The sequence below is a fragment of the Meleagris gallopavo genome, chromosome 16 (genome assembly GCF_000146605.3).
Source record: "Meleagris gallopavo isolate NT-WF06-2002-E0010 breed Aviagen turkey brand Nicholas breeding stock chromosome 16, Turkey_5.1, whole genome shotgun sequence".
NCBI classification, from domain to species: domain Eukaryota; kingdom Metazoa; phylum Chordata; class Aves; order Galliformes; family Phasianidae; genus Meleagris; species Meleagris gallopavo.
The window spans coordinates 13903680-13911452 of NC_015026.2; the positions used below are offsets into that span (position 1 = coordinate 13903680).

Genomic DNA, 7773 nt, shown 5'->3' on the forward strand with positions numbered 1-7773 from the left:
GGCTGTGGAGGAGGATTGCTGCGGCTGCTGGCGGGCGGGACGCCATCCTGCAGAGCAGCGCCGGGTCCCCGCTGTGCGCAGGGCTGAGCTCTGCGTTGCAGCCCCTAAACGGGGAGCCTTTGTGGCCGGTTCCTGCAGCAAGCTGCGGCGTCCGACGGCGATTCTGCCTTAAATGCAGGCCGGGTTGGATTGCTGGAGTGTCCGGGAGTGCTCCGAGCGTAGAAATGAGGCAGATCGCGGCTAAGTATTACCAGAAAAAGGAATTCCCTGCTGGAACGCCCTGCTTCTCACGTCGCTGGTAGATAGGCATCTCACGCAGGTGGTTACTTTGCAGAAGCTGCACTGATAACTTGTGTCTAAGGACTCGGGCAGGGTGCTGTGTTGGCTTCGTGGCGCTTCCAGGCGATGTGTGGTGCTTACGTCCTTCACCACTAGTGAGCTGGATGTGGGTTTTGTTGCACAACAATCAGCAGGTAGGAATGGCTTTTCTTTCATTAATATTTGAAAATTTGCAGGTGTTTGTGCAGCTCAAGTTTGAACACGAGGGAGAGCGCTTTCTGCTTCTCTTTCTCGCTGTTAATAATTAAATGCTGCCAAGTAAATGTTTGTAGCAGGCTGCCCACGAACCTTGCACGTCTTTAAGCACCTCTGCGCATCCCAGCCCTCTGCTTCTGTCTCAGCCTTTGGTTACTCCCCCTGGTCGGTTTTTTCTTCATTCTGTTAACTTGAAACCTTGGCACAGCCCCCACACTCCATCAGTGGTGTTATTTGGATTGTAAACTGGTGAAAGCCTATGGCTGCACTAAATTAATGTGCCCATAAATTCAGGACAAGCAAGCAGGTAAAGCGAACCAGTCCTCACTGCTTATGTCTCTCAGTGTCTCCAAGAACAAGGTTACTGCAATCTGATAATGCTGCCCTGGCATTTGTTTAGATCACAAGTGCTTTTGCTTCAGTGACGAAGCTGCATGGATTTGGTGGCAAGCAAATTACAGACCATAAATTCGGTCCTTGCTGTTCTTGCAGCTCTTTAGAACACATCCTGCTCTGTTAGGATGGAGAGGCTGCTAAAGCTGCTTGTGTTAGCTGTGTGGATGCCTGCTCTGAAGCAGACAGATGTGGTAGAACTCGAAATAAGCTGTGTTGATTGTCAGGAAGAAAAGTGGCTATTTTCCATTTATATATAGCCTTGAGTTGTTGCTGAGCACTAAAGTTTCTCTTAGAAGTCCAGTGCAACTACTCAGATTTGCATGGTGTGTAGCTTAGAGTGGTGGCTTGCAGAAGAGTTTAAGTAAGTAATGCTGGTCTTTGGCCGCTGCGTCCCCTTGTACTTGACCAGGCAGTCACACGACTTGTCTGATATAAAAATAGAGCTAACTGCACTATATTAATGATTGACTCATGTGGATTCTGTGTGTGCTGGGTGGGAGTGCGTGCTGAAGGCATCCAGCTGTGTGATCAGCTGTTCGAAGTTCTCTGAACCAATGCATGAATGTGCTCTTATCTGTGCTGCACCTGCACTTAGGCTTCACCTTATCTCATTTATTCTCCTCTTGCTTAAGCTTTCCAAGTTTGAGGATGGCCTCCTGAGCTCTCTGAGTGTTGCAGAAGACCACGAGTTGCACTGTCTCGGGGAAGGAGTTCCATAGGCTGGCTGTATCAGTGAGCGTGCTGAGTTGTGCTTGGTGTGTATGCAGCTGTGTTCTGCTGGCAATAGGTATAACCTGTGTGTGGCTGCACCAGTGCTGGATTGCTTTCTTAGGATTTATTCAGGGGGAAACAACGTAAGGAAGAAGTGACTCATCCAGAACCGCTGGAGGCTGACCATTTCACATAAAATTTTTGCCCTTCCTGTAATTTTGTAGATCAATACATTGGGCAGCACTGGGACAGGAGAGTCAGAAATGAACTACAAGGGGAACGCTGGTTAAAAGTATTTATTACAAAGGTGCCACCAACAGTAATCCTGCTTGTGGTTTGAGAGACTGGAAGTTGTTTATGCTGTAGGAACTTTGATAATATGGTTAATTAACTGCTCTTCTGAATTGTGAGGGTATCGGTCCCCTTGTTCTCTGTTCTCTGGAGGCTGGGAGCCATGCAGAGGTTCAGGCAGATGCCTTTTGAAGGTTACAGAGGTCACTGAGGCACTTAATGCTGCCCACCACATCGCTGGTCCGATTTTAACTTCTGTTTCCATCCCAACAGACCCAGCAGAAGGGTGGAAGTCATAAGGAGATCTATAGGAGGACAAGTTCTAAGGTAAGGAATAGTAAGGTCACTTCAGTCTGAGGGACGTTGGGGCTGTTTCTTTCATTCATCTCCTAGTTTTGTATAATATCTTCGACATTTAGGGGAAATGTTTGCTTTTTGATCTGATGCCCCAAGGGGACGGGGGTCCTGCTTGTGCTCTGTGTCTTGGTACAGCCCCAGCCCTCTCCTCCCACTGAGGAACTGATGTCCTTGGGCCAGAGCAGCCACATTTGCCAGAAGAGTAGGTGTGTTGGATGCTTTAAGTACCTTTAAGCTTATTCAGAATGAACGTGTGGGTGAAGAATGGCATCCACCACAAGGCCTCTCATCTGCCCCCTCTCCTAACCCCTCATCTATCTCAATGGCCCTCTCGCAGGGCTGGTCTTCCCAAAGCTTTGCCCCACCAGTATGACTAGTGATTAGCAGTCTGCAGTAATAGTGAGACTGAAAACTCAGCAGCTGTTGTGTTGTTGTTAAGTGCTATTTGGTTATAAAACTAGGATTGAAACAAGGTTGCACTGGTTTGGGATTCTGCAGTGTGAAGTGCTGTACAGATACCATTGCTGCTCCAGAAGAGCAACTTGCTACTCTTTGGGTTTTAGTAGAGCATAACTTTGGAAAGGCTACAGAGATAAGAATCAAAAGCAATGTATTGTTCATTGATCAGATGACGTAGCAGAGGGTTGTTAGGGTGGTATGGTTAGGCTGTGGTTGGATTTGATGATCTTTAAGGTCTTTTCCAACCTGAGCGATTCTATGATTCTGTGTTTCAAATTCCCTGAAATAGAATTGTGGCGTTTGCCTGCAGTTGGACCCTCTTTTCATTGTAAAGTGTATTTGTAAGCTTCTTAGTGTTGGTGTCTGAACGTTTTGTTGGGGTGGGGTGTCTACCTGGTGTTGTCTCAGAAAAGCAGTCATGCCTTAGCAGGGATAGCAGGTCACTGAAGCTTTTCTTTGGGGCAGCTTGGAGGAGATGTACAGAGTTTTACAGAGCTGGAAGAGAACGGTTTCTTTGCAGTTGACAGCTTTTACTTTATAATTTTCGTAATATTCTTCTACTGTAAATCAGCTTTTGTTTTCCAAGTTAAAACTTCCATACCTTTAGCACTTAGTGCAGAAGATAACAAGATAGAGCAGGAAAATGCTTCTGTCTCAGACTGTTTTCAGCTGGCAGTTGAAAATGTGAGGCTGTAGAACCTACCCTGGAATAAACAAGATCTGCTGATAGCTGCTGGTGTGAGTGGAGTGTGCAAACTACAGGAGGGCATGCAGCATTTCCACAGGCTCCTTGTGGGGTAAGGACTTGTGTTCTCAATTAGCCCACACTTAGTGGTTCTTCTGCCCATCATCTGACTTGGGTTTCTCTTAAGCAATCCTTGATTGCCAGACTAAGGCTTTTGGTTTATATTCACTATGTGCATGTATGCACACTCTATACCTGTATGTGAGTGGAAAATGTATTGACAAGGTGCAGGCTGTGACTGTGATGCTCTGGTTCTGCTCATCAGGGATTCCCTGCAGCCTGCAAGCAAGACTCCTGGATCTCAGTGCCCTGCCTGCCGGCCTGTTGTTCAATCCTGCACAGCAAAGGCTACTGTTTTGTGAAACAGGAAGGCAGAAACAGGAAAGCACAGCAGCATGGTATAGCATGACTTGCAGAGCAATGGAGGCAGGCTGTGTTGGTGAGGGGATCTGCTCCTGCTGTGCTTTGTGTGCAGTGTGTTCTGTAGCTCTGTGGCTGCATGGGATGCACTGTTGTGCACGGACTGACCCTGAGCAAAACAAAATAGTTCAGAGGAGATCCCTGGGCTCGCTGTTGTGACACCTGGTCATGAAAACTATTGGAAAGGTACACTCACATATTGCTCAGCTGGGGAGGGAAAGATCTAGGACATATATGTGACTTTTTAAAAAAAAAAAACAACAAACAACACGTTATGGGATGGTTTCCTCATAAACTTGAATCATCACTGTTGTCTGTGAAATGTTTGCTGACAAATGTCTTGTAGGAGCTGAGTGATGCCCTTTTCTGATATCTCATATCCTGTCTTCTACTTGTAAAAATCTGTGTTTCCATCATTTGTGCTGTCAGCTGCTGTGCTGAACATAGGGCAAGAAGTAAAGCATGGTTCCAGGTACTCCTATGGGAAAGTTTAGGGAGGAGAAAAAAAGAAATAAATCTGTGTCCAACATAAATAAACGCAGACACTGTGCCTGAGAGGAGAACGTTTCAAAGCAGAGATGTTTAAAGAGATTTTTCTGCCATTAAATGTTTGTAATGGGTTAAGATGGAGAGGTGATAAATGTCAAACTGATGGCAAGCTTTCAATGTGAGAGGGCAGAAAATGGATTGCTTTATTGCATACAGATTAGCTCTTGTGTCAGAGCTTTTCTGTGATGGTTGCCCTTTGCCTTTGGTTGCACGTAGTGGACTCTGTTCCCAAACTGAGAAAGACATAAAGTCAGGTGTTTAGAAGAGAAAATGTACACTGAACGTACATCTTCAGTCTTTAATTCTTACTGTCTTGTTTGTTTTGGGAGTGTTGTACCTGCTTGGTAGGTTTTCATCAGCACAGCTCATGGAATCAGTGGTGAGCACTAGAGGTGCCTGTGCTGTCCCAGGGCAGCAGGTGGGAATGAGGGCTGGCTGCCTTCTGTGGAAGTGCTTGCAGCTGTCCCCCACATACATGCTGACCATTATCACTCCTTGCACTTCTGAGCTTTTTACTGTTATAAAGGACATGATAGGTCAATCACAGGTAATTAAAAGACCCTGTTAAAGAAGTCAGTAGTACTTTTCTAAAGATGCAATTAGAGGATTCCAGGGCAAACCTTCTGTGTCTGTGCTTCACATGCAACAAGAGAAATTATATAGATGCTCAAAATGATGTGCCCTGTTGTGTACTATTAACAGTGCTAACCAGCACTGTCAGGTCTTTACCTGCTTCTCAGAGAAGTGAGCGTTCAATACTTTTTAGGGTTCAGCAGGCTTCTAGTCTTCGTCCCAGAAGAGTATGAAAAACCAATGTGGAGCAAAGACTCCTGTTGTTACTGATGGACTGCTGCTAGAGCATTGGCCAGGGTTGTGCTCCTGAAGCTGGAGCACAGCTCATGCTGTACACAGTGCCCGGGGCGATGCATGAAGAGATCGAACTGCATTTAACTCATCAAAGCAATCCATCCAACTCATATCCTCTGCTGAAAAGGATCGTTGGATCGTTGCTCAAAGTGCATTGTGGTGCAGGTTGCTGATTGCGTTCGGCTTGTTTTATTGCTAAGTGATGTGCTTAAGTTTTGTCTGTTATCTTTTTCTTCTTAGCTAATTTGTGGAATGGGAAATCACTGAAGCTGTATATAGGAGACAGGAGGTGCTGGGGAAGGAAGGATGGCACTGTGACTCCAGTCTTGATTCCAGATCCGTGTAGCAGAGATGTTGGTATACTGCTGTAGGCCTGGGCTCAGGAGGAACTGAAAGATGCACCCAAGTATTGGGTAGGAAAGACTTAATAGCCTGCTAGTCGCTTTTTCTCAGCAGCGTTACTAGCTTGCTGCATTGCTTTGTTCTTTGGTGTATAAAGGGAAAACCTCAGGTGTGATTCAGCATTGTCCAGGGATGGCAGAGCACGTTATAGAAAGCATGCTGAAATATTTATTGTCCGTGTCTATGTGTATATGTACAGTATATATATAGCAAAAGGGGCTGGGAAAGTGGTCTTCATTAAAACCAGTGTAGCAGTGCATGGTTAAATTGGGCAATATTATTACCAGAGTTTACTTTTTTATGTGGCCAGAATGCTGGGTCGGTGTGGAGTATCCTGGTTATCATCCATCATCAGAATTTCAGGAGGCAGAACTGCAAGACTGCTGAAACAGAGAACACGAGTTTCCTGATTTTATGCCCTTTTCCTTGTAAGATCTATTTTGAGAAATCTTTCTGTTTATTAAATTCAATGTCAAGCAGCATCATCTCAGGTTTTAATCAGAGTTGGAATCTATTTTTTGGCAGTTTGGAATAGAACTGTTTCTCTGCTATGGATGTGTGCAGTCTAGGTCTGGAAGAAACGTGTGTATGTTGGATTAGTCGTAATTCACAGCTTCAGTTTGCTAATTCCTACTGTTTGGAAAGCAAAAACTGAGGATCTTAATGAATTGGAGGTAGGGTTGGTTCGTTTTGTGATTGATTGAAATACTGAAGTGCCACTTGGAAAACTTACAAGGTTCTTTGGCAGTGAAATTCGAGTTGTCCATACCCGTGTTAACTTTAGTAGAAGTGCAACCCGATATTCTCTTTAACGAAGGGAAGTCATAATTCATAGGATCACAGAATGGCTTGGCTTGGGAGGGACATTAAAGGTCATCCACTTCCAAGTTCAAACCTTTCCTATACTGAATGATGTATTTTTAACTGATTTCACAGATGATTTTTTTTCTTTGCAGGCAGTGTCTGACTTCTGATTGCCACACTTCTCTTCATTGCTCAATATTTTATACAACTTCAGATTTCAGACATCTTCTGAAAGTAGCCCACGTAACAACAGGAAGAAAGAGGGGAATGGAATGAAAATGTGGCCGGGCTGGCAAGCTAAATAAATGTTTCCTGACAGTGCAGTCACTGACTTGAAATTAGGCCAGCTCCAGTTCCATGGCCAGTGCTCGGTTTTGAATGATGATGATGATTTGTTTGCTTCACTCTTCTAAACCGAACTTGGAAAAATCCTTTGTCTGTACTGCAGGCATTTTTTAGAGTATATAAACACTTCTACTTCCCTCTTGTTCTTGCTGTTGGAGCTGACAGCTCCATTAGAAGTCCATAGATTCAGCAACATCAAAGTTGCGTGGCAGTTGCTGATAGAAAAGTTTGTTCTTTTCTGTGCTGATTCCTACTTGGAGAAGTCAGTCTAATTAGAAAGGAGAGCAGGGACTTTCCCTTGAAGAGGCATGTGCAGTTCTCAAGCTTTGCCAATTTTCTTTTGCTGATTTTTTTGAATCTCCTTGTTCTGCTCTGAGGTGCTTATAAGTATCAGTGCTGAGCCCTTCTGTTATCCACAGGTCAGGTTAGAGGACACTCGCTGCAAAATGTTGCTAACTTCTCTGAAGTTACTTTAGCAAGTAGGAGGGAATTTTGTTGTGCTGCAGAGGTGTCAGTCTCTGGAGGAGACCTTTGGGGACCTGGTGAACAAGTCTCTTGGACCACGTATTTATGCATATTTCATTCTGAAATGTTTTCTTGTCGTCTCATCCCCTTCTCTTATGTGACAGCTAAGTGGAGTGGAGGATGAAAGAAGATTGGGAAGGAATGGGAGAAAAACACCACAAAGACTGGCTAGAATTTTTCTGAAGTTTCAGTCTCTTCTCTGGCAAGTAAATGCTCCCAGTTGGAGGACGGCTGGCTTGTAGCTGTTGGCACAGTGTCAGGAGCTATGCACCATTGCACTGTAGCACACTAATTCTGTTGGCTTTGCTAGCAGTTAAGAGCTGCTTTAGTGACCTTCACAAAGCCTGTTTGCTTTGCTGTCTTTTTTT

At 44.8% G+C, this 7773-nt stretch overlaps 1 protein-coding gene across 4 annotated transcripts in view; it reads left to right on the top strand.

The window, feature by feature from the left end:
- The first annotated feature begins 11 nt into the window (after window positions 1–11).
- Window positions 12–7773, top strand: part of TBC1D24 (TBC1 domain family member 24) — a 26234-nt gene continuing 18472 nt past the window's right edge. For 2 of the 4 annotated variants that reach the window (XM_019620583.2, XM_019620585.2), the window contains exons 1-2: window positions 12–473; window positions 2206–2259. The gene's annotated coding sequence lies outside the window, so the exon portion shown is untranslated. Of the gene's footprint in view, window positions 474–1562; window positions 1686–2205; window positions 2260–7773 lie in introns of all 4 variants that reach the window. The other 2 variants (XM_019620584.2, XM_010719883.3) reach the window with 2 other exon arrangements.